Below are 27,480 nucleotides of genomic sequence, written 5' to 3'. Positions count from 1 at the left end.
ACAGTACTGTTCACTTATTCAGACAGGCACACGTATGGAGATAAAAACCTTGACATGAGTTAGTTGATGGGCAGAGGCTCACCGTTCCATTCCTTGAGAACCTCAAGCATGGGGTCGATGAGCTTTCCTTGGCTGATCCCCACGAACACCTTGTCACACTCTTCGCCGGGCGCGAGAAGCTTCTCCCCGGTCAAAAACACGCATCCGAGTTCCTCACGAACAAAACGATAGTGGGAACGACCTGCTCCCCATGATCATGTTTGAGATGGGTGCAGTGCCCTTCTCCACGGCCACACGCGCCGCCTCGACCTTCCGTGGCAGCGCTATCACGAGCTCCTCCTCTAGCTTACTGATCTTGCACAACACCTCATCGTCGATGCTCCTGCTAGCAAGAGCGTGCTCGAGGAGCACGCAATGCAGCTTGTGCATCAGGGGGTAGTTGGCGCTGCATGGGTCGTCGGCATAGCGGAAAACGTCCACGCGGTCAATGGCGGCCGCAAGCTTCTTCTCAACACTGGTGACGTCGACCACCTTCTTGGCAGCTTGTGCCACGCATATGTTGACGGAGATCTTGATGTTTTCCTCCAGGTGGCGGAGGTCGACGGCCTGGCAAAGTGCCACCAGGTACGTCGAGGACATGAGCTTCAACATCTCCACCGCCTCTGCAGTCTTCCTGGCTGAGACAAGGCCGAGTGAGTTCACCCCCTGGTTGTGCTGCTCCGCGCTTTCGACATGGGTTGTCACCGGGTTGGCAAGGTATTGGAGCTCCGAGCAGTAGGCAGCCATGGCGATCTCAATGCCTTTGAGACCATAGTCTAAGCTTGAGTCGCGGCTTCCAGCTAGGTTTGACGTCAGGCCATTATTATAGAACTCATTTACGAGCTCGGAGAACTGCGCGAACATGAGCTTCCCAATGCTGGCGATGGCAAGGCGGGTGTTGTCCATAGATATGCCGATGGGTGTTCCCTGGAAGTTACCGCCATGGAGTGCAATGCCACGATGGACGTCAATAACTGGATTATCACTCATGGAGTTCACCTCACGCTCAATACACTTGGCAGCAGCCCGAATGACCTCAATCTGCGGGCCAAACCACTGTGGCGCGGTGCGGATCGCATATCTGTCCTGCTTCGGCTTCAGGTGTGGGTCCATGTCGTTCACCATCTTGCCGTGGACCATGAACGGGCTGCCATCCAGAATGTGCTCCATGATAGCCGCAGCCTCGATCGTGCCGGGGTGATGTTTCAACTTGTGGATTAGATGGTCGGCAAACTCTGATTTACCATACATTACCTCACAAAACATCGCGGACAAAACCTCAGATAGGATGGCGAAGATGTTGCAATCGAACAACACCATGGCCGCAAGGGCGGCGGCCGCAGCCGTGCCATTTACAATGGCCAGCCCCTCCTTGGGGTTCAGATTGAAGAAGCCACCATCTATCCCGGCGATCTTGAATGCCTCAGCGGCATCCACCTTCCTACCATCGTGGGTAAATGCTTGTGCGTTGGGGCGTCCGGTAAGGACACCGGCGATGTAAGCAAGCGGGACCACGTCGCCACTCGCGGTGATGCTGCCTCAGAGGGGAATTCTCGGGTGCACTCCTTTGTTGATGAACTTTGTGATGGCCTCAAGGATCTCGAAACGTATGCCGGAGAAGCCCTGGAGGAGGGTGTTAATGCGCACGAGCATGGACGCACGTGTAACCTCCGATGGCAGCTCGTGGTCGCTGCCGGTGCCGAATATGCCAGCAATGAGATGCCTGCATGCATGGACGAATAAGGTCAATGACGGCCGGCCAACAGACTAATTTTTTTGATACATACATATGGACCCGTCTTTTATAAACATTGTTAAGTTTCAACAAATTTAGCCTTGCCAACTTTCGTTAACAAAATATGATAACGTACGAGCTGTGCAAAAAAAAAAGAGGTATGGATGAAGTTGCTATATACTATGATATATTTGAAATAAATAACTTGTTCCTTTTTATAAATTTCACACAGCTCACATATTATCATATTCTTTTACAGAAGGTCACGTGGATAAGTTTGTATCCATATTACTTGCATAACTGTTACGGAATACTCCCTATGTCCGGAATTATTTGTCGCAGAAATGGATGTATGTAGACATATTTTATTTCTAAATAAATTGTTTGTTATCCATTTTCACGACAAATAATTCAGGGCGGACAGAGTAATTGAGAACATAAAGTTAGGAAATTGGGTTCGTATAGGACCAAGATCATTCTATCACTTTCCGTACTACTACGAGATAGTTAAACAATTTCAGTGTGGTGGTGGCAAGCTATATACATGCAAAGTTAAACGTGAACAAAATAGGATAGCAGATCGGTTGGTATTGTATAGCCATACGGAGAGTGCTACTGCTGTATGGTTAGGTAGAGGACCACCGTGTATTAAGAAACTTTTGCCTCTCGATTGTAACCCTATGATCCTGAAATAAAAATCTTTTACACTCGCAAAAAAAAGGATGCCAAGTGTCTGCGTGTTGGCTTGTGTTCTCAACTAAATTAGCAAGATGTTGAGATATAAAATATTGTGCAGGCGTACTAGTGACTATGAATCTTAGTGACACATATTCTCCTACTATGATAAATACTCCATCTATTCAATGATATACCATATATGCAATTGTATTCATGTTAGAATATATTTTCCTATCATATACATTTGCTATTGGAAGTGTTCATATTTTTCTATACAAACTTGGTTAAGTTTTACAAAATTTTATTTAGACCTAATTTAATTTGCACTATATTATAGAACATAAGGAATACTGAAAAGAATATGTATCTTCTACTAGCTAGTCGACAAAAAACAAACCTGAGTTGGTTTACAGGAAATAGAAAGACTACAATAGTCCTCAATTTGAATCCTACATTCTTTTTAATCTCTAATTACATCATGTAGTGAGAGATATTTAAAAAGTACATTCCAATAATAGAAAGTGTGGTTATGCACATGTATACGTTACATCTCCAATTATGATTTTTTTACTAAATTCATTGTACCACATCTTGCGGCGTTAGAAGATTTTTTTAACCATTTTATGTACATATTTCCCACATAAATACTTAAAATTGAATATATGATCTTTTCATGCATATATATTTCAAACAATTTTCACAAGCCAATTAATAATTAACATTATTTCTTCTACTATAACGTACTTGCCAAAGAAAAGAAAAACCTACTACTTTGAGGTCAAGCAAAGATTGAACAACACAAATATACATTTTAGACTTTTTCCTTATTTGCTTGCTACTCCCTTCTATTAGTAGCAGCGCGACCGTCGGAAGTCTTCTTTTGCTTGCGAGCTGAAATGAGCTATGATGAACAGTAAATTTCAAAATATATTTAATAAAAAAATCTGTTTTTTTTTCATGAAAGACTCTGAGCATATTTTGGGTGCTTGCACAATTTCATTGTGGAATGGCATTCGTGAAAGTCGTGGCAAAAAATCAGCACCTCAAAATGCTTACAAGAATATCATTTTTGGAGCATCGATGTTTTTTTGCCGTGACATCCACGAATGTTATTTCATGGTGTAACTTTATAAGTGCTCAAAACATTTGTTAGTGTATCAGAAAAAAAAGGATTTTTAAATACTTTATCAAAATTTTCATATTTTACTTTCATCCGAACTATTTGAGCTGGAGCTAAGAAACATCACGTCCCCACTGCAGTCCCTGTTAGCGGTTTCTTCTGCCAGAATATCAAGAATACTCAAATATTCTCATGATGTTGAGATGTAAAATTATACTAGGCATCACCTGACGAGCTCAACTTGGAGGCCGTGCCCATCTTTGGTGCGACGGTGGGAGGTGCCACCGAAGCCAGTAGTGACGCCGTAGATGTCGCCGCCGTTGGCCACGGAGTCCAGGATCCACTCGCTGCAGGCCTTGACGCGGGCGCGTGCCTCATCGGCGAGCTCGACGGTGACGCTGGACACATCCTTGGCCTGGGCGACGGCAGCCACCTGGCCGACGCTGAGGCCGGCGCCCACGATCCTGACGACAGGCTCGCGGAACAGCGCCACCATGCGCTTGACCTCGTCGAGGTGGCTGCCGGTGAGCTCGGCCGCCGCCGCACCCCAGAAAAGTGGGTCCTTCTCAGCGACGAGCCCGTTGTTCGCCATTGCTTGTTGCTAGGACTGTGGTGGTTGATCGGTTGAGGGTAGTGGATGATGAACCGAGCTCTTCTCTTGGAAGGAACTATGGCAGATGGTATGCTTAAATAATGGTGGGACTGTATGGGTTGCATCAACGTCGACCTCCGAGATGACGGTGCATTAACCATTGTTTCCTCCGAGGTGCAAGGAATCAAAGGCATCTGAAAGAACACTGCTAGGTGGTTGCCGCCTGACTGATTGTCTTAGCGCTAGATGCTGTACATAACTTTCTTTCCCGAGATTAAGTTCTTTTCAGCCTTCTTGGCTCTTCTCTAGGTTTGGCATATAGTGGGTTTTCACTTTGCATTATTTTGGAATGGCCTAGTTGGAGGCTTGGACCAACGGAGAGATTTAGCACCCATGCCTGTAAAAGCTAGGCGGAAGAGTTTGCTGTGTGTCGATCAGCAGGGACTCGTACGTGTTATTATGGGTCGTTTGTCACCTCTATGAAAGCTATACAGGAGATATGGCCAATCTTACACAAACCAATAACCAGCATTACCACAACCACACATACGGAATACAAACCATACAAAGTATTTCAAGAACCCCTTTCATTCACAACTTATCTAAGTTGAGATTACGCCTAAATGCTTCTTGCTGCCGTACTGTCAATGGTTTTGTAAACCTACAACTTGATCTCTTGTGGGTATAAAAGGAATGTTGAGCAACTTGTTTGCTACTCTTTCTCTGACAAAGTGGTAATCCAATTCAATATGTTTATTACCTGCATGAGACACGCTTTAGGTTGAATAATACTCCCTCCGTTCCATAATATAGTCCGTATTTTTTTTAGAAAAATCAAACTTTGCAAACTTTGACCGAGTTTATAGAGAAAACATGAAACTACATCTTATGATGAATTTGATGATATATGTTTGGCATTCTAGATGTAAATGTTTTTCTCTACAAATTTGTTCAAAGTTTGCGAGTTTTGACTTCTCTAAAAATCTATGTGCACTACATTATGAAACGGATGGAGTACCAAGCTCTTGCAACAATGACTAAACCCAGATTACTTTTGTTGCATTCTTAAAGGACTTGTACTCTGCTTCAGTGCTGGATCTTGACACTGTAGGCTGTTTTCTTGCACTTGTACCCGGCTTTACTCCGACACCAAGGAGGCGGAGGCCGTATAGGATGGCCCGCTTCTATCCCATTTGGTTGGTGTGGTTATTGAGGTTAGATTGGATGAGTCTAGACTGGGTCCATGTTTTGTAAGTTCACAACATCTTTCACGCAAATCTAAGTCCCATTTCTCTAAAAAGGAACAAAAACCATCCAAGAAGACAGAGACTACCAAAATAGCACGTGTAGAATATTTACAGGATACCTGGTCGTAAAAACTGTCCATGGCCACCACTCCCAGGATTACCTTGTAGCTTTTTGGGTTATGTTTGATTGAGTTTCATTTTTCCTTACTCTTAACTATATGAGCTAGTGTAAACAAGACCCTTCTACTAGATATGTTGGAAGCACTGAGTTTCATTTTTCCTACTCCTCCACACGAATCATCTTTAGCGTTACTGTTGTTAGTTTATTTGGTCAGTGTAAAGTCATGCAATATGTGATGAATTAGTTTGCAATGTTTCAATAAAAAGAAAATCGACGAACCGCACACGAGTGCTGCTCCACGCCCCGACCACCCGCACCGGCAATCCACTCCCCCTGCACAGCGATTTGGGCGGCGCCACGACCTCGATTTAGGCGACACAGGTGATTTGGGCGAGGGGATGAGGAACCACCCATAGCACCGCAGGCGTTTCGACCGCTTCACGACGCTTCAGCCCAGTCGCTCCCGACCAGGTGCCACCTGGGCGCGATCTGGACCATCGGATGGCCAGCAGAGGGTGTGCTCGCGACTTCTAATTAGTGCAGCTGCAATAATTATAATTTAGGAAGAAGAAAAACCCAGATGAAACGAGTGACCTATGGCAATTCAAGCGAACAAAGAAAAGAAAACAATTTGATCATATGAAAAGCCAACAAATAGAAAAAATGAATCGGGCTGTCCCTGATATGAGGGAGAGGAAAAATGCTTAACGCTAGAGATCCTTCCATCTCATGTTCATCGAGAAATAGCTCTCGCGCCTACCCAACTACTTGCTCGTTATCCCGTGAAGAAAAAACTACTAGAACGTTCTACTCTATCTAAGTCAAATTGTCGCAGGAAACTTTAAGGTTCCTGACCAGTGAAGGGAACCTTCTAGAATGTTCCTATCTGTTTTTCACTTTCCATTTTTCCTTTACTGGTTTTTGAATTTTTTATTTCATTTCATTTACTTCCCATTCATTTCAAATAATTAAAATTTCAAGATATATTTGGAATTTATCAAAAATATTTGCATTTATAGGAAATGTTCAGAAATTGTTAAGAATTTGAAAATATGTTTGGAATTTAAAAATACTTGTTTTCAGAAAATATTAGCTTTTAAAGATATGTTTCAATATTTCTAAAAATGATCGCATTTTCAAAAAGGTGGCATTTTAAAAAGATTTGCTTTCTAAAAGGACTAAAAACATAAAAAAATGTTTAATTTTTCAAAAAATCTTCACAAACATTTTAAAATATTTTTATGGAAAACAATCACTTTTGAAATAGCATTTCCCGGTAGTTACTCAAATAGCCGAATAAAATCTAAAAGAAAGAAACACATTGGCTACTAGTAGTAGCTCACTAAGTAGCTGGGTCGTGCTATAGTTTGTCGGCTCGCCATAGGATGGCTTCATGAGCCGAAATAGACAATTAGGGTTTGGCCCATCGGTAGCGTTGTCAACTGACGCAACATTTGTCTCATAGGAAGTCTCGTCGCAGACGTAGGTCAACACGGAGCTCGGTGGGTTGTGGTTGCCCCGGCGGGAATGCGACCTTTGCCAGTGTGGCCCGAGTCTTTGCTGACTCCCTCTGTCACGCTATCCACACCTGTTGTGCCGACTTCAACCCTAATGCCGGTTGTTCCGGCTGCATCAACTGCGACCGTGTCATCCTTTGCGATTGTTGCAAGGACCAAGACCAAGTTAGCGAGTCGCACAACGGCCAACGCGGTGGCTCCTGCTAATGTTTATGGTCCTATTCCACCAGGCTGTTTCTTTGCACATGCTGTCATCGCCACATCCATCACCAACTGTCCATCCAGGGTCACCAGTGGCTCATGCGTTAGATGGGATGACAATCTCACTTCGCGGCAGTGGCCGCCATGCAGTCTCCTCCAACGATTCTTCACATATCGATGAGAACTCTTGAGCTAAGGTGATGCGAAGTCATGCTGCACGCAACTTGGACTACAAGTCGGGTACTTCTTCCACAAAAACATTTCTTTCTTCTTACTCGAATACCCATATTTCTTCTATCTTAGAGAATGTTCGAGTCTATATGGGAAAGAATGATGATGATGATGATGTGCATGTTTGTCGGGCGGGGTGCTCAAACATATGGAGATAGACAGTTTAAATATTTCTCGTAAATGTCCTAGCCCGCTACCTGACCTAAATACCGAGGAGGGGGAGGCTGAGGCCACATATGATGTCTCAGTTCTATTCCACTTGGTTGGTGCGGTAATAGAGGTTGGGCTGGACGAAGCTAGACCTGAGTCCATTTTTTGTGACTTGACATCATCTTCACACAAATCTAAGTCTCATTCAATTGTAAAGAAACAAAAACTACACATGAAGGGATAAATTACCACCCCAATACAAGTTTCCACATGAAAGGCATGTTTTTAATAACAGAGGTCTATCTTACTTAGCTAAACATAAACACATGGGTGATTGTGTGCGTGAACTCGGAGATGGATTTTGTGGCAATTTCTGGGTCAGTAGACAAGATTTCCCTATGTATGTCCTCGACCACCTTAGAAGGAGGTTTGACTTCACATGGCCTTGTCTAACGCCATGGGAAGGTCACGAGGAATGTTACTTGGCATATAGAGCATAACCATAGACTTGTTAGATTTCTCGGTTGGTGAATTTCACAGGGCTAGCAATTTTACATGGAGACTGGTCGGAGTCTATGGAGCTGTCAAAGTTAAGAATAATTCCGCCTTTCTACGCAAAATGGTCAACTTGGGAAAGGATAACCCATACCACATGCTTATTAGGGGGGAGTTTACGGAAATCTTGTATGTCGGGAAGGCAATCACTTGTGCTAATAACCACCTCGTGGTGAAATACGAGAAACTCCATTGAGTAGTTAGGTTTACAAATGGGAACTTAAATTTCCTCTGGTAATCGTGCATGCATGCCCTCAGGGGCGGAGCCAGCGTTGAACCCAACGATTTCCCTGTGGCCCTATGTGCGTATGAGTATTTTTTTGGTATGAACCCAACAGAAAATCGTCGCTGAACCCATCAAACCAGGATCGCACGTACAAAAAAAGAAAGGAAAGAAAAATAGGATCCCACTCACGTACTGGCCAATCGAAAGCCCAAAAGCCCAAGTAGAGTGCCTACGTCTGTTCGTTCGCCAATTCTCTGTACGAATACTCGGCAGCCGCCTCTCGTCATTCCTATTCGCTCAATGACTTCCCAAAAAAACTCAACAATCTCGTCTCTCTTTCTCGGTGTTCCGTCGTGGATTGGTCGCCAGATGCCAGGTATTGAGCGACAGGCCAAGAACTAGTCCAGATTCGTGGTAATGAATCACAATCTCCACATCTCCTCTCTAATCTCGTATGGCACTATAATATTGATTTTTGCCCTAGTTTTCTAATTGCTTATCCCATATACTTTTATTGATCTATATTTCTCAACTAAAAATCAATTTACCGATATAGATAATGATACAGACACATCATGTCCAGTTGTTAGACCCAGGCAATGTGCATCAAATATCGATGTTGCAAGCAATCCGGCTGATTGAAAAATTCTAAGAAGCAATATGAGATTAGGCGAACATATCTAACCATAAGACATTACGGGATACCACCTGTGATTATTCCTAGAGCTTCATTGGAGTTGGAGATGCTTCACCCAGATTTAATCTGGAATGATTTTATGAATATGGTGGTTGACTTAGTATAGTGATTAGTGACAAGATGCATACGACCTTTTGTTATTGCTGCTATCTTTTTAGGGATAACAATAAGGACAAGACTGAGAGTGAGTCATTAGAAATTAATGGTCATTTTCTTCAATGCTTACAGGAAGATGAAAAGCTTTATCTGAAGCTATGAAGTCATTTGGTCCTGAGCTGGCTATAACATGTAACAGCTTTGTCATGCACTCTTTGGTATTTATGTAACACGATATATGATAAGTGATATCATATTTCCAGACATTAAGTTATTTTTAGTGTTATAATCTTTGTTGTAAGATGATGTGAAGTTAGATTTTACACTTAACAAAGTGGTAGAGTCTCTCCACTTGTGGCCTGGAGATCCTGAGTTCCATCCAGCTTCCTTGCAGAATTATTATGCTGGGGTAACCTATCTTGCGTGGGTGTTTTCAACACTAGATACACCTATTTTTACTTAATTAATTTATATCAAACATTCACAGCAAAGTCAATAAATGAACCCAATGGCTAAATTTTCTGGCTCCGCCCCTGCATGCCCTTGAGAATATCTAGACACTTTTGGACCATGCATTGATCATTCTTGAAATCTAACTCTGGTAGGTCGCCCATTGCATGCTATCCATTCAAATATGAATTGGGATGCTTAGAGCAGGTTGGCTTTGCAAACATCGCGAAAAAGCTATCAGATCCAATGAGAAGTATCACTTCTACTCCGAGCAGTGGAAATTTGGTGGTACCAAAGACCCCAAGCCTAGTTCATCATGGAATGTGACAACAACACACGAAAGTTCTCACATGGTTGCCAATGGGCGACACAGGAAATAGTGTATTTATAGTCTTTGCCGGGATGAGGGATATATCGAGGGACTAAGCTGAATCAACATATCATTAGATACTACCAGTCATTGTCCGGGGCTATGGATGAAGGGAACTTAACCCTCAACGAGAATGGAACGAATAATGCCCCACAAGCACCACTACAAAACTGAATAGCACGTCCCCTCATCACTGACTTCATTAACTGACCCCGATCAAACAATCACAAACAAGGGTCATTATTAACATGCCATGATCTAGATATCTATTTCTTTTCTAAAATTTCCATTTGATGAGAATGCTTCTGCACTTTTTGCCATGACTTGGAGAACAATTATTTTGAAAATGCCATTATCTGTATAATTTTGCCATCATGATTGTTTACTTACAATGGGGGTGTAGATAGTTTCATTCAATGTTTTATCCATGTGGATTAAGTTGCCAGGTGCAAAACCTAGTGATTGTCATCTAAAAACTACTAACAAAACAATACTAGTCTGAAAAAACCAATAACTCAGTTCGGAGCTTGGGCTCATCTACACTAGGTGAACACTAAAATGAAAACAAATAGTAAAACACTTAAAAAAAATTGATTATTATTTTTGCATGAAAGATCCTTCAGCGTGCCAGGTGCATGCAAAAATTCGTGGTAAAAGAAATTTGAGGAGCTCGCACAAAAAAGACAAAATCGGCTATGAGCAATGCGTTTTTTAACTTTTTCACATGCCAAAATTTTGTCTTGTTAACCACAAGGTCCTCGAATGTCCAAACTCCACGAAATTTGGGATGGGCTCACACATTCGACCATATTTCCCTAGAAAAATCAGATTTTTTGTTTTTTCTCTTATTTTAAACAATTTTACTGTTCACACATGGGAGCATCTCGACCTGGGTGCAAAATCACCACTTCTTGAAAAAACCCTATGTTATAAAAAAAAGTTGCCACCATTAGAACACACACTTAAGCAGGGCACTAAACTTGTAATTGCCACCTAGGCAGATGGTAAAACTAAGAGTTTTCATTCATTGTTTCTTCTACATATATATTGTTGCCATAATTTTTAGTGAATTATCTTTCCTAATTTTGGAGTGTATAAGTTAAACTTTTTTCCCAACAGGTCCCCATGTGATGATTACAGAAAATTTAACACCTTGTCATGTGTTTAGATAAGAAAAAAAAACCCTTAATTACAAGTACAAAATTTTTGCCAAGTTTTCAACGATATATAGAACATTTTGCATCCAAGTTGCCATCGACCATGGCAAAATTTTAACCATGGATGTTTTCTCGTACAACACCTTGGCAATTTTTCACTTATGTTTGTTTTGTTGTATTTTACCATGGAAGATTGTTTTCTATAGCATGAAAAATTCATTGAGAGCATATCATGATTTTTTTAAATGCAGCATGGCAATTTTACTTTTAATTTATGTGAGTTTTCATTTTGTCATGGCAATTTCTCTTTCTTTTTAATTTTTATCCTGGTATATGAAATCTTGAACACGAGCATGGAAATCTTACATTTTCATATAGATGGATTTATATATTTTTTAACATGATCATTTTCCCCATTTTTCTTTTACCTTTTGGTTTCTAGAGGGGAATTTTGTGGGCATGGCAAATTTATTTATTTTTCATGCCCAAATTTATGTTTTTTCTTCCTTTTATGTATCAAAAAATATTTACTTTTTTGTAGATGCCATTTTTTTTCAAAATATTCAGCTAATTGGGCCCAACTCATTTTTTCTCGTGCGCCCTAGATTGTGGGCACCTTGCGTTGCACTGAAAAACATATATAGCGAACGTATGAGGGAGCGATATTGGTTTGCTCGATCGACACTCTTTGGGGGGGGGGGGGGGGGTGATCCTTCCTGTAAGTGTAGGTCTGCTCGTTAGTAGTGTCCAAAAATATGGAGCGTAATATCTAAGGAATGATGACCAGGGAGGAGCTACCCATGAAATGATTAGTTCGCAAGGGAGTCGTTCCACCAGCGAGCATTTTCGTTCGTTGGGGCTGTCGCGGTTGAGTGAACCATCCAGCTGGCCCATGTACGAGAAAACAGCCCGTAACTCCCTGCATGATTTTTTTCCTTTTTTAGGAATGAGCCTATTTATTTCCTGAACTGAAAAAAATTTAAATTTAGAAATAAAAAATGCCACAAAAGTTGCCACCTTTCTAGTTATCAACCACAAATCTTGTGAACAAAAAAAAGCGGTAGTACAAAAATAATAAAAATTCCATTCTCTCAAAAATAAAATTGCCACCCCCTTTAACAAAAAATTACATCCTCCCCATAATAAAATAATGGCATCCTAGTTATAAAATTGTCATGCTCTTAGTTAATAAAACTGCCATACCATTAAAAATAAAAATGCCATCCTCTCAATAATGGAATTGCCATCCTTTTGATAACAAAAATGCCATCCTCTCCGTAATAAAAATGACATCCTATTCATAAAAGTGACATGCTCTTTGTAATAAAACTGCCATGACATTGAAAATCAAAATGCCATACTCTCACTCTCAGTAATAAAAATGTCATCGTCTTGATAATAAACATGCCATCCTCTTTAAAAAAAATTCATGTTAATAATAATAGAATTTCCATGCTATAAATAATAAAACCGCCATGTGAGGATAGCATTTTCATTATAGTTTTTATTTATTAAGTGCATGACATTTTGTTATCATACGCATGGTGGTTTAAATTATTGAAGAGCATGGCATGTTAGTATTTCTAGGAATTGCCATGCTACCTATAATAAAAATGCACATGGTGAGTTTAGAAAAATTCGCCTCTAAAAGTAGGTATTTTATTTTTTCAAAAATGAAGAAAACATGTTTCAGAGTTTTTTCAAATGAAAAAAAAGAATAGTTGAATCAAATACATAAAAGAAGTTTGAGCGCAAGTGTTCACAAACCCTAGCTTCAGCTGAATGGTGAGTGCGCATTGACTGCTAGTTCCACTCCCTCCAAGTGCGCATCACTAATTTTTTGAAAAAAATTGAAGGAACGCCCGCCCATTCGCTGCTCACCTCCAGGGAATTGATGTGGCATTGGCCTTGCGCCTGGCCAATATCTGTGCAACGACAGGGATACCGTTTGCTAGGGTTGGCCTCCGGGCAAACATTTGAGAGATAACATTTCTGAAAAGTCTCCATGTAAATGAACTGTTCTTGCTTACGCCAAGGCTCCTGTGCTGATCCAGCTAGTGGCGGAGGACGAAATTTTTTTGATGGAGGGCGAACTCTAGCATAAAAATTTGCCGTCACAACCGGTAACAGTGGCGGACCTAGAGACTAAGGTTTGTCAGGGTGCCGGACAATGATAGAGCTCCATTGTTCTTATAACTAGAAGAATGAATGTGCATTGCAATGTGATATAAATATTCTAGTACGTTAGTTTGTGATTTACCTGACCATAATACGCAATTGTGTAAATAAAAGTTCATCAAATTATGTCCGTGATTTACCTTATATTTTGATTAGAAGTGATTTACCTGCCCATAATATCCGATTGTATGCATATAAATGTTCATCACATTTTGCCCGTGGGTTACCCATATTTTGATCAGAAATTTGGTAAGTAAATTAAAGTGAAATTGGTTCAGAAAGTAAGTAAATTAAGATTATTAATTATCATATGGAGAAGGTTGGACGAAGGTGTGGTGGAAAGAAAGATGAAACAGGAACCTTACATTCTTTTTAAACAATATAATAATAAAGACCGATGTTGTTTGAGTCAATGCAATGGAACAATGGAACAGACGCTTACAAAAACCCAATGCCCATTACCGACTGAGTTCACGCCCACTTAAGCTCTTTTTTTTTAAGTGTAACTTGTAAGTGCTCAATCGATGACTAACAGCCCAACAGCAGGAGTTCATTTAGTGGGCTCATGGCCCAAATAGGTTGCTTGTCCGCACATCTTATTTTTCCAGCGTGACCACGACTCGCTCGAAGAGATCAACCCAGCCGGCCAACGGTGTATACACAGCATATACCTGTATAAACGTTGCAGAAAATCAAGGTACATGAGGCGGCAGCCCAACCTCGCCCTACCGGCTCCTCTGCCGCTGGATCCAGCCATATACTCCATTGGTGAATTCTCAGCCGTCCGTTTTCTATAGATCGGTGTTTCTTCCGTTACATAATGTGTGACATCAGTTGTCTTTTTACCTTCAAAAGTAGAGAGAGAGAGAGAGGAACACTGACCGAGTGAGCCGAGGTAGCTCCCCAGCGGAAGCACCAAGAGCAGATCCATGGAGTTAGGCAAAGAGACAGCTCCGCCTGGCCGGGCCGCTCATCGTGGGATGCCTGCTGCAGAGCGTGAGCGTCATCCAGATGATCTCCGTGATGTTCGTGGGGCACCTGGGCGAGCTCGCGCTGGCCAGCGCCTCCATGGCCAGCTCATTCGCCATCGTCACCGGCTTCAGCTTCCTGGTACGGTACCACTCGAGCTAGCTAGCTCACATGCACGTTCATCTTCCACTTTGCACTTAGCTTGTTGAACCATGGCAGACGGGCATGTCGTTCGCCCTGGACACCCTGTGCGGGCAGGCCTCCGGGGCGAGCGAGGACCCCGATTGCTGGGAGTGTACAAGCAGAGGGCGATGCTGGTGCTAGGCCTGGCGAGCCTCCCGATCGCCGCGGTGTGGGCCAACACCGGCGCGATCCTGCTGCACCTGGGGCAGGGCCCAGAGATCGCGGCGGGGGCGGCTGCAGTGCCACGTGCGGTTCCTGCAGGCGCAGAAGCTGGTGGTGCCGGTGATGCTCAGCTCCGGCGCCACCGCGGTGAGCCACGTGCTGGTGTGCTGAGCGCTGGTGTACAGGCTGCGGCTGGGGATCAGAGGCGCCGCGCTGGCCGACGCCGTCTCCTACCTCACCAACGTCTCCATACTGGCCGTCTACGTCAGGGTCTCGCCGTCCTGCAAGAAGAGCTGGACGGGGTAAAGGTTTTGGATCCCAAGCGGTCCTTTTTTCTCGAGGGTCACCGGAATTTGCGGTTACCACAGTAACCGCGAAATTCCGAAAAAAACTCGGGCGAAATTTAAAATCAAAATTTGAATTCAAATATTTTTGACGTCGATATACTAACCATTTTACTCATAAGTACCATGAACAATTCCTTGGCGTAGTGGTTACTGGACCGCAGTTACAGCTTGCTCGTGTCGCGAGTCCGACGCCTGGTCATTGCAGTATTTTTTAAACGGGAGGCCTTTGCCACTAGGCCACCACCAGTTGTGTTGGCATAGAAGAGGTGCCGCTTATTTAAGTGGACAGTGAGCGTTTGAATTCAAAAATTTCAAAATATTCGAGATATTTTGCTTGGTATGAGTGTTTCTCGAGAGGCGACGGTAAACGCGGTAACCGCGCGAAATCGTGAAATTTCGCTCGGTACCCAAAACGTTGGACGGGGTTCACTTTCCAGGCGGCCGGCCAGAGCACACCCGTGAACAACAACGGCCGAGAAGGCGCTGCTGCCTCGCCAAGAAGGGCCGCCGCCCCAGATCCGAGGTCCTCCTCGAGGAAAGGAGCGACCGAGGCCTCGCCGCCACCATCATGGGCGGCCGCGCGAGCGGATCCGGCGGCTTTCTCAGGTGGCGGCGAGGGAGGGAGGGTGAGGGAGCGGCGGCGCGACGGGGAAACCCGAGTCGCCCGAAGCGGACGACGCGGGGGCTGGGGAGGGGACTGTTCTATCCACATGACCATCCTCGGCTGTACTGTCGACACTGGAATGGAATAATAGATCAAGATTGGCTGCTGTGCGTTGCTAGATGGCTGGTTTGACCTGCGCTTTTATGTTGCTCCAAATTTCTAGTAGCATGCACATGCAACGAGGAACTGTATACTGACTGACCACTGTATATTCAGAGATAAAAACTATATTGCTAAACCTCGAAATCTGTCATTTGAGTGGAGGATTGTATATTTGTATGTGTGTGTGTGCTAATATCATGCGGACTAGGTAGACAACTGTCTCCACACGTCGATCAGATGAAGTAGAGATCACATTGTTTAGCTATAGTTCTTCTGAAAAAATAGACAGCCAGCGAGAAGCTTCGTTCCTGAGCAAATGATGGTACAAGCGTCAATCGATAACTCGACATATACACAAGGACGTGGGGTACAAGTACATGGGGGAGGACCTGCGCAACAAGAGCGTCCTCCTGCACTGCAACCCTACTCATGCACAACAGTCGCTGCGTTGTCTTTGAATTTTTGGTATAAGATTCTGCATTTGGCGTCCCACTGTAATAACCAAGATATCCTAGAATGTTCCACACTCATTATGGACGTTGATGGATTATAATTGGTTAAAAATATAAATCCTCAATAATTTAACTATAACATTACAATAAACTAGATATAGTTAATAAACGTAAAATACATGTAATCTTTATCTTTACCTAATATATCTATATCTATACCTCCATACCTCTATACCTATACCTATACCTATACCTATACCTATACCTATACCTATATATATATATATATATATATATATATATATATATACTAATAAAGCAAGGTGATATTCTTGGTTTCGTCCCGCGGTTAAATTATTTTTTTAGTTTTTTAGATCCAGCGAGGTGGTACTATTCACAGAAAAATATTTATCGTCGTTTCGTGCATTGAGAAAGCATAGTCCAAAGGCCGCTACGCCTCAACCGAGTGGGCCTCAGCCTTTCTTTGATGGGCCCGCTCCTGCCACCTTGACCAAAAAAGTGAAAAATATATGTTCCATATATGAATTGAACTCTCAACTCCCGTAGGTGGTAGCTAGCCGGTCTAATCCCACCTCGCTTCCTTGCACTCAAATAAACTAATTTAAATACTGCTGCGAGTTGAAACCAATAAATTGGGTGGGGCATGTACAGTTGTTTCTTTTATTTTATTATTATCTGGACGGAACTGTGAATAGGACGCTGGAGCGCCAGCGAGGCGGCTGATTTCTTCTAGCTACCAACAAACGTGTTAGCGCTAGCGTGCACGCACATATAGATTTTTATTTTGAGCTGAAAAAAGGTACAATAGATTTTATTTCTTGGATACAGAATCCATATATGTACGTGGATTCAAGTTCTATACGTGCATGCTACAGAATTAGTGGTTTGTATTTTCCCCAAAATCTGCTTATATAATTTTAAAAAGTGTCTACATGCTTTAAAAATGGCTGTGTAATTTAAAATGTGTTCGTGCTTTTTGAAAAAATAGGTGAATTTTCAAAAGGTGCCCTTGCATTTTAAAATGTATGTATTGTTTTTCAAAAAGAGTTTATATATTGAAATATTGACTAGATTAGTTTTAGAAGTTATAAATATTCCATTGTGTTGGCGCGGTTCAGTGATAAGTCTGTTGTGTGGTGACGATGATCAATGGGGATTTTTTTCCTTTACCCACATGTGAACCCCAAATTCCTGATTAATTGTTCTTTTACGAACCGCTAATTGAAGCTGTCCAACAACCTGGGTTCATTTGTTTGTTGATCCATCCTGTGTGAGATTATGCTTAGTGCTTTTTCACGTGTTTTCTCTTGACATAGAATGTGATATGCATATGTTGGTCTATGGTATTTGCTCACAAATATTGACAAGTACTGCATTATTTCTTTCTCGCAAAAAAATGTACTACATTATTTCTGCTATTAATCTACAAGTTTTTGGCATTAAATGAAACCGTTTAGTTAGCCAAGGAAGCCTACAACTATGTGGAGTAACCTAGGCCTCTTGCCAACGTCATGATTCAGCTCCAGAATTCATTGCATGTTTGTGTTGATGTAATCGCCAATTCATCAGAGCACCATCTGTGTCCCGTAACATCTTTTTTGAGCCGGTGTCAAGTAAGACTAGGAGTACCGTTTATGTCTCGAGAGAGGGACACGACCGCATCCGGACGGCATCCAGGCAGTGTTGCCTGATATCGACGAGATGGTCTTTACCAAAACACAAAAGATACATGTTTTGCTTGCTGCTACCAAGTTGGTATACTTGCTACTCCGGGTACTCTAGATTGTCGAAAATGTTATATTACTTATTGACATTGTTCTAATTTAAATTTCAGTGTAATGTAATTATCTGAAACTAACATTGTTCACCTATATCAGTTGATTTGGGATAATGGCCTATATCTCGAACTAAGTCAAAAAAAAAAATCCCTAGGTCAATTCATTGTTCTTCACCTAGATCAATTGATTTGGGATCATGTCCCATGTCTCGAACTAAGTCTATAAATCTGCCCTCAAAATATACCATTTTTGTTGTCAGTGTCCTGTTTCCCGCAACTCAGTTTCTCGATCTGGTAAGCCACTATTCATGGCAACTGACATTTGCTCCATACCGAAGCACCAGTAATGATTAGAATCCATTCAATAAAAGAAGATTTCAAATCATGCATCATGAATGATGAATCTCGTCATTCAATATGTACCGACCGCCGCAAGACTATGTCGTGCTCGGTGATTTTTTTTTTCCAACACATACCAATATACGACACCGTCAACAATCTAGATAATGTCCCTCATCCGATTATTTCATTGGCCACACACCAAGATCTTTGCCATATTTAGCGTGAACCAGAGGTTACTAACTCTGGCATCACCTTGATGAGGTCATTGGAATGTTGTTCCTAAGTAAAAGTTATGTGTCATTTTTTTATCATTTTGTTAGCATCATTAGTACAAGTTTAGAGCAGCGAGTCTCCAGAGCTTCGTCTTTCACCTTTTTCCCGTCGTTTCATACAAATCATATTGCAGTGTTATATGTTTTCTCTACACTCCCGTTGCAACGCACGGGCATTTGTCCTAGTAATAATAAAGGGGCTATTGCTTCTTCCTCCCTAATTTTGGTCCGTCATAACGAAATTTTCGTCCGTCCGTTGTTACAGGATTTTCGTACGTCGTAGAAAACAGTTCCGCCTTTTTTCTCTCTGTCTCACGTACATGGACCCGCTTGGGCCCCTGGCCGTACATCAGCAGCCTGTATTGTGGCCCAACAATGAATCCGGCAAAATATACTGCTTTCAGGGATCAAATTAACTCATCACCTGCCATCAGTTTTCCTTACGTAGATCCAACTTATCTAAATCTTTCTTGTGTAAACAGAAGAGGTTTCACACATATTGTATAATACCACCTCGCTTCTTTGCATATAATTTCACCAATTTATATATGAGTACAAGTTGAAATCAATAAGCGCCTTGAGAGTTGAGATTACTAAGCAGATGCATTCGAAATTAATGGAGAGACGGAGAGAGATCCGGGCATTCAAGGAGGAAACAGTGGGAAAGAACACATCCACGCCATTTGTCGAGGAATTAGTGGGAAAGAATAATGGGATAAGATAGGCTGATGCACAACAGCCACGCCATTCATGAAGGGATTAATGGAGAAAATTATGCTATTGAACCGGCTGATGCACAACAGCAACACCATTCATGGAGGGATTAGTGGGCGAAAATGAAGCGATTATGGTCTCCTGATAGGATGAGACTTGCTTGCTCCCCCGTCGTGTGCCCATCCGTGCTCCCGTCTACGTGGCTTGATTTGATTGGAACATAATAAGGCCCGGCCCCATCCCTTAAAATCAGGGGGAGATGATTATATTAGAAAGAAAAAAGGAAAAGAGACAACCGTAGGATTATTTAGTGGGAAAAAAGTTATGCGATTAAATCAGCTGATGCACGCTCTTGTGGCCAATTAGATCAGAATTAATTGAGAGAGTCCACTAATTAATGGGAGAGAGAGAGGGATTCCTGGAACATGATGATGTCGTTAAATTAGTAAATTAATTAATTAACTAATGAGGAACAGGATTCGTGAGACATGGCTTGAAGGATTCAAACCAGCATTGTATGAATTTTCACTAGACAGTACTTGATTTTTTCATATCATACTGACTTAAAGTATATTCTGATTATGTTAATTCCTGACCACTTGTTGAGCAAATATACACACTAACTATTCACTTTTAATATAATTTGTAGCTTTCTTTTTGCATATTATTGATAAAACACATATAATTTCCAACAAAAAAGACCACACATATAATACATATGGATTCAATATTTTTGACAACAAATTGTAGGTGTCTGCTGTACGACTCTATCACGTTGGACGTCAAGGAGACTGTGGTGCAGGACACCTGTTTCAACTACGGCCGGGGCTCTGCCCATTGTGCTGACATAGAGGTCAGAATCATGAATAGCAGACAACTTATTGGATACTGGAATCTCATCTCGCTCGTTCTGTCAATCGCATACCTAGCATCGAGATCACATTTGCGCTCACAAAGTTTCCGGGTTTTGCATGGAAACTGGAATTCCATCAACCGGTCACATTGTTGTATAGCTTTCCTAACTTTCAAAGAACTCGAAAATTCACAGCCAATAGGCCATGCATTGTGTACCTACTACAGCCTTAACGTGGCTAGCACATTTTTTACTACGACGAATCTTAACAAGGCTCATCATCCATTCACCAGGAGGGCCTTGACTTCCTTCACTACTTATAAGTTGAGACGTTTAGTTACATTGTCATCTAGTTCACGGTAATTGGTGATTTAGTTCGGACGATGCATGCATCAAGTTTAACAGAGACGGGTGTTGAATAGATGGATAAGTTAGCCACCATTTGTGATGGTAGCAAATATTAGAATTAACAACATGAATGGATCAGGCATGCAAGCATTTGTTTCTCCCGTTGCAATGCACGGGCACATTTGCTAGTTAAACTAAAAAGGGTTCGTGTGCACTGAACCGCAGTTTATTCAAAAGACCAAGATATAACACTTTAGAAATGCAATCCCTAAACAAGATTAGAAAATGCAAAGAACATGTATTTTGAAGTCTTCCAGACCCGTATCTAGTTATTCGGCGTGTCTCTTACATTGCTGTCGATACTAGTGAGTAATCTTAGCGACTGTTACTGAAGTACCAACACCTTGCAAATCCTACACCACAAGGAGGACGAACGCAATGCGTAGAGGTTTTGTTGCTCATGTCAAACACCCACGGCGTACATAGCCCGCAATCAATCCAGTAGACACAGTTGGGTCTTACTCCCGGGGTAGCCTCAGCCTGCACCACCGCCGTGTTGTTCCTGCCGATGAACACTGAGTGGCCTCCGAGATCCTTCACCGCATCCCAGCATGGCCATCGCTCCGGGTAGTACCTGAGAACCAGTATCTCATCCGAGGGCATGATGAATACACCGCCTTCCCGTAACCGCAGCCGGATGGTTTGCCTGGTGTTTTGCCACACCTGGTATAGGATGCCCTCACAGAAGAACAGGCGCTTGAAAGATATTTCCTTGGCCACGGTGTCGTAAGGCGGGGCGAAGGGGGTACCCACGACACGCTCAGCCAGCAAGGGACAGACGTTGGGTTCCTTCATCGGGCCGCCTTGGGAGACGGGGATGTGGAGGACTTGCACGCCACCATCTTCATCGAGGCAGTATACATCGTTGTCTTTGTAGACCAGATCGACCAGCTTCGGTCCATCCGCTGTGATGTCGGTGATCGTCCACTCAGTGTCCCCGCTCGACATGTAGGCGACCTTGCTCATGACCTTGCTAACGTTGTCATGGCTGCAGATGGCCACGGCAGTGTATTCATCAGGCCTTGGGTTCGGCCTGAGCACGATTCTGTGAGGGTACGGCATGTTGGGGAGAGGAAGGAGCTCGATCTGCTCGCCCGTGACAGGATTTAACAGCCCAAGACGACGACCATGGGCAATGGTGAGGTAGCCGTTGCCGGAGCAGGTGATGTCGTTGCTGTGGCATGCGAACGTGGGGAGGCGAAACGTGCGCTGCATCGGGAGGGATAGGGCGTAGGCATGGGTGTTGAAGCGAGGGAGGCCGCCGTCGAAGGGTTGGAAGGCGTGGAGGACGAGGAGGTACGGGGACCGAGGGCCGGGAGGCAGCGCCGATCGCCACGCGGTGCAGACGCCGCGGACGGCGAGGCAGTCCCTCAGCGATCGCAGGCGGTCCACGATGGGGAGGAAGAGATCGGCATGGAGATCCGCCCAAGGCCTCAAGTGCGCCGCCATGGAGGCCAGGGTACGAGCCTAACCTCCGTTAGTTGGAGACGGGATTACGTACGTGTCTGATCTATATATTCCAAACATATGTAACAGCTTTGCTAAAGCATATCTAGATGTGCTATAAGTATTGCACATCTAAGTCATTGTTAAAGTATGTATTATAGAATGTATACGGTGTACATATAAACCGTATACATGTGTGGGCATGTGCGTGTTGTATTCAGGTAGTTAGGATATGTTTAGGTTGATCTCTATCCCTTGTATAGATTATGACTTGGAGATCAATCCTACAACAACCTAACTACCTAAACCCTGTAATCTTCTGTGCCTATAAATAACACGCAACGCGTCCCTGCTAAGGCATACGCTTAACCCATATTTACATGGTATACAGAGCCTCTCCTCTACGCACATCTCCTGCGCCGCCAAAACCCCTTGCGGCGCCATGTCTTCCTCAAGCTCCACCGCAGCCGCTCCATCCGTGCTCATCCCCATCGCTGAGAAACTCCATCGCTCCAACTTCAACGTCTGGCGTGCGCAGGCTCTGGCCACGATCAGTGGCGCTCAGCTGGTCACCTACCTCGATCCAGAGAGGGAGGAACCGGCGCCCAAGCTGTCGGACAAAGACGGCAAGGTCACCGATGTGCCGAACCCGGCATATGAGATCGACAGGGCTCGAGACTCACAGGTTCTGAGTTTTCTTTTCAATTCCATCTCACCCCCCTGTGATGGTTCAGATCACAACATGCAGCACGGCGTCAGCAGCATGGACTGCAATCACGGAGATCTTCATCTCCCAGACGCAGGCGGCCATCGTCAAGACGAGGATCACCCTCTCCACCACCAAGAAGGGAAACTCCACCATCGCTGAGTATCTTGGCCGCATGAAGGCCCTCGGTGATGAGATGGCTGCCATCGGCAAGCCGCTCACGGATGATGATATGGTGTCGTATATCCTTGTTGGCTTGGATTTCGACTACATGTCCTTCGTCTCCTCCATCTGCACCAGGACCGTCCCCATCAAGCCCAACGAGCTCTACGCCCAACTCATCAGCTTCGAGAGCCGCCTCGCCATGTTCGAGGGTGGCAACTCATCGTCCCACTCATCCGCGAACGCCGCCTCCTGTGGCGGTCGCGGTGGCTTCTCTCGCAGCGGAGGCCGTGGCAGGAACGGAGGCGACTGTGGTCACGGTGGTGGCCGTGGCAATGGAGGCAACGACGGCCGCGGGAACGGTCACGGTGGGCGTGGCCAAGGAGGCGGGGGACGAGATGAGCTCCCTGAGGTGTTCTGTCAGATCTGCAAGAAGCCGAACCACACCGCCATAGAGTGCTACAGGCGCTTCGACATCGCATTCACCAAGGATAAGAGTGCGAGCGCCGTGTCCAACTCCTCCTACGGCGTCGACACCAATTGGTACGTTGACACAGGCGCCACAGATCACATCACCGGAGAGCTCGACAAGCTCACCATGAGGGAGAGATACAACGGCCATGATCAAGTGAACATGCCCAACGGAGCAGGTATGAAAATTACTCATATTGGTCAAGCATATGTTCGTACTCCCACTCGTAATCTTCATCTAAAATATGTCCTTTACTCACCTAAAGCCACAAAAAATCCTGTTTCTGCTCATCGTCTATCTCAAGACAATAATGTGTTTCTTGAAACTCACCCTCGTTTCTTCTTCATTAAGGACAAGGCAACGAGGAGCACCCTCCTCCACGGCAGGTGTAGAGCCGGCCTCTACCCCCTATCATCAGCTTCTTTAGGCCCGAGCAGGCATGCTTTTGGTGCCACCAAGATCTCTCCGTCAAGGTGGCATGATCGACTAGGTCATCCATCTTTGAAAATTGTTCAGCATGTTCTTAGCAAGAACAAAATTCCTTTTTCAATTCATGAGTTGAATAAAGAGGGGGTGTGTGATGCATGCCAACAAGGCAAAAGTCACCAACTTCCCTATCCACATTCTAGTAGTTTTTCGAATGCTCCTTTAGAGCTTATTTATTCTGATGTATGGGGACCTTCTCGTGATTCAATCAATAAAAAGAATTATTATGTGAGCTTTATTGATGATTTCAGTAAATTTACGTGGATATTTCTTCTTAAGCATAGGTCAGAGGTCTTTAAAGTGTTTCATGAATTTCAAGCACTTGTAGAAAGACTCTTTGATCGCAAAATCATCACCATGCAAACCGACTGGGGTGGTGAGTATGAGAGGTTAAATTCCTTTTTTCGCCAAGTTGGCATCACACACCATGTTTCCTGCCCGCATGCTCATCAGCAAAACGGCTCCGCCAAAAGAAAGCATCGTCACATTGTCGAGGTTGGCCTCTCACTGTTAGCTCATGCGTCTATGCCCCTCAAATTTTGGGATGAGGTATTCATCGCTGCCACATACTTGATCAATCGCACACCAAGTAAGGTGATCAATCTTGAAACTCCACTAGAAAAATTATTTCATGAAACACCAAACTATCATGCTCTTGGGTGCGCATGTTGGCCTAACCTCGGTCCTTTCAATACTCGCAAGCTTGAATTCCGCTCCAAACAATGCGTTTTCCTTGGCTACAGTAACCTTCACAAAGGTTTCAAGTGTCTAGACATAACCGCTGGACGTGTTTATATTTCTCGGGACGTTGTGTTCGATGAAACGGTGTTTCCCTTTGCCAAATTAAACCCTAATGCCGGTGCACCTATCAGATCCGAAATCCTTCTTCTCTCTGAAAATTCCTCCTCCTTACCTCTTGATCATGGGGACGAACATACAACTAATAATCACTTGGGTAATTCTCATGAAAATTCTGCTATAAATTTTGGAGGAAATTCGGTTGTGCACTATGATTTTATGCAGCAGCAAACGACAAGCGCGGAGCACGAGGAGGATTCAGGTGCTGCACCAAGGAGCTGACAGCGGCGATCCCGGTGTGGATCCGCCCTCGCCAGCCGCGCCAGGCAGTGGCAACGCACCTGCCTCGGGGTCAGGCGGGCCACCAGCGGACGACCACGCCCCCCCCCCGCGGCCCGCGGGTGAGACAACGACAATCCAAGGCGGGCCCAGCGGCGCAGGTGGGCCAACCGCATTCACGCGCCAGGCCAGGCGCCTCTCCGCGTCGTCTGGTGGGCCTCGCCAAGTGGCCCAACGAGCAACTGGCTCCGGCTCCGAGGAAATCAGCCTCGGATCAGGTGCCGCTGGATCGTCTGCCGCGCCGGATCCCGCCGGATCTTCTATGCAGCGGCCCCTTGCTGCCGATTCTGTGTCGATGAGAACCAGATCACAGCATGGAGTTTTGAAGCCCAAGGTTCGGACGGATGGCACGGTCAGGTACAGTAATGCTCGTTTTGGTGGCCTAGATGTCACAGGTGAGCCAGGAAACTTAATTGAGGCTTTCGAGGATAAAAACTGGAAAAATGCTATGGATGAAGAATATAATGCTCTTATTAGAAACAAAACTTGGCACTTGGTTCCTCCAGCAAGAGGCAGAAATATAATTGATTGTAAATGGGTTTACAGAGTCAAAAGAAAGTCCAGTGGAGAAATAGACAGATACAAGGCTAGATTAGTAGCAAAGGGTTTTAAACAGCGGTACAGTATTGACTATGAGGACACGTTTAGTCCTGTTGTTAAAGCAACTACTATCAGACTTGTTCTTTCTGTTGCAGTATCAAATGGTTGGAGTCTTCATCAATTGGATGTGCAAAATGCGTTTCTTCATGGCGTTCTAGAGGAGGAAGTCTACATGAAACAGCCACCTGGGTATGAGGTAAAAGACAAATATCATTATGTGTGCAAACTTGACAAGGCATTATATGGTCTGAAACAAGCACCTAGAGCATGGTATTCTAGGTTAAGTGATAAACTTCAAAGGCTTTATCGGATTTCGGGTTCCGGCAGACCCTTGAGGTTCGAACACTGTGGTGCGTGCGGAGATTTCCCTTCTACCTACCTGCACCCCTCCGCCTCGCTAAAATCTAAGCTATGGAAAGAACAACACAAGAGACACAGGGTTTATACTGGTTCGGGCCACCGTTGTGGTGTAATACCCTACTCTAGTGTGTGGTGTGGTGGATTGCCTCTTGGGCTGATGATGATGAGCAATACAAGGAAGAACAGCCTCGCGAGGGTCTGTTCTTGGCTGGGCGCCGCGTGGCGGTTGATTGGGCGTGGGCGTCTCCACTTCCCCACGGTGCCTCGGCAACTGCACGGATTGGACAAGTCCCTGCATGCAAAGCGGGTCATGATTACCTGCGATCGTGGAGGTCGGCGGTTGGCCTTCGCCGGCCATAAGTACGGAGCGGCGTGTGCCCTTCCAGTCCATCCCTTCTTGCTTCTCCTTCTTCCCGGTCCTTGCTCCATCTTGCTGCGATGGCTCCGATCCGCCGGTTCTCGACGGTAGAGAAGGGAAAGGCTCCCCGAGAGGAACCAGACCTGCTCCCGCCGAAGAAACGGCTCGCCCTCTGCGGCCTGGACGAGGGGGCCCATCAGGTGGTGTTGAGGCCCTGGTGCGAGCGGCCACCGCCGGGGTTCCCGCTTCCCTTGTACGCCCACATCGAGGGCTCTGAAGGAGTCGATGCCGATCGCCACGGGCGGCGCCGCCGGGTCACGAAGGTGTGGGTCGTCCCCCCTGGGGTCTACACCGAGGGCTCCTCCCGAGAGTTCATGCTCCACGCCGCCATGCCTCCTCAGTCTTGGATTCGCCTTCCTCCCTTCTTTGCCTCCATCATCCCGCAAGGAGAACTCCTGGAGCTTTGGCTGCAGCACGCCAGCTGCAGCACCCTCGCGACCGAGGCAGAGGTCGCTGTCGTTGCCCCGGGCGAGGTCTTCATGACTCGAGGCTGGAGCGAAATCGCCCGGGTTTACAGGACAAGAGGCTCCTTCGCGATCCACATGGAGTACGTTGGTGCTTCGGTGATGTTCTTCAAGGTCTTCAATGCGAACGGGCGCCGGCTGGAGTGCTGCCCCGGGATAGGTGGTCGGGACCCTGCTACGGCGAGGACTGGACCCGCCGACCGCTCCCTTGGCGTCTGCTCAGGCGGCGGAGGCGTTGGAGGGTCCAGCGACTCTGGCGAGCTCTTCGCGACTCCGGAGACGAGTGACGACAGCTACGAGCCCCCGAGCCGGCGCTGCTCCTGGAGCAGGGCGGGCTCGTCAGGCCGTCGCCGACTCTGATCTGGATGGGGTTGGCGCCGGTGCTTGACGACCCACTGTTGATGATGGCGTCTTTTGCAGGGGCGCGTGTAGTTAGCGTCCTTTTAGGATCTGTTCCCTGCGAGGAATCAAAGACGCGTCCTGTGGGGGCTTGTAAGGTGCCTGTGATCCTGTTTTGTTAATATAACCCTTGTCGTAGAATTGTGCGAGTTGCTCATTCCGTCTTAGCTCAGTTCTCCCTTTCGAACCTCACGAGGGCTTGGT

General features: G+C 44.9%; 2 pseudogenes; one reads left to right on the top strand and one right to left on the bottom strand.

Annotated features, from left to right (window-relative positions):
• Window positions 1–59: 59 nt before the first annotated feature.
• Window positions 60–4,164, bottom strand: LOC123057541 (phenylalanine ammonia-lyase-like; annotated as a pseudogene).
• Window positions 4,165–22,992: 18,828 nt separating this feature from the next.
• LOC123063864 (uncharacterized) lies at window positions 22,993–23,131 on the top strand (annotated as a pseudogene).
• Window positions 23,132–27,480: the final 4,349 nt, after the last annotated feature.

Source organism: Triticum aestivum, chromosome 3A (genome assembly GCF_018294505.1).
Source record: "Triticum aestivum cultivar Chinese Spring chromosome 3A, IWGSC CS RefSeq v2.1, whole genome shotgun sequence".
Taxonomy (NCBI): domain Eukaryota; kingdom Viridiplantae; phylum Streptophyta; class Magnoliopsida; order Poales; family Poaceae; genus Triticum; species Triticum aestivum.
The sequence above is the reverse complement of the archived record's forward strand: the minus strand, read 5'-3'. Positions and strand labels throughout refer to the sequence as shown.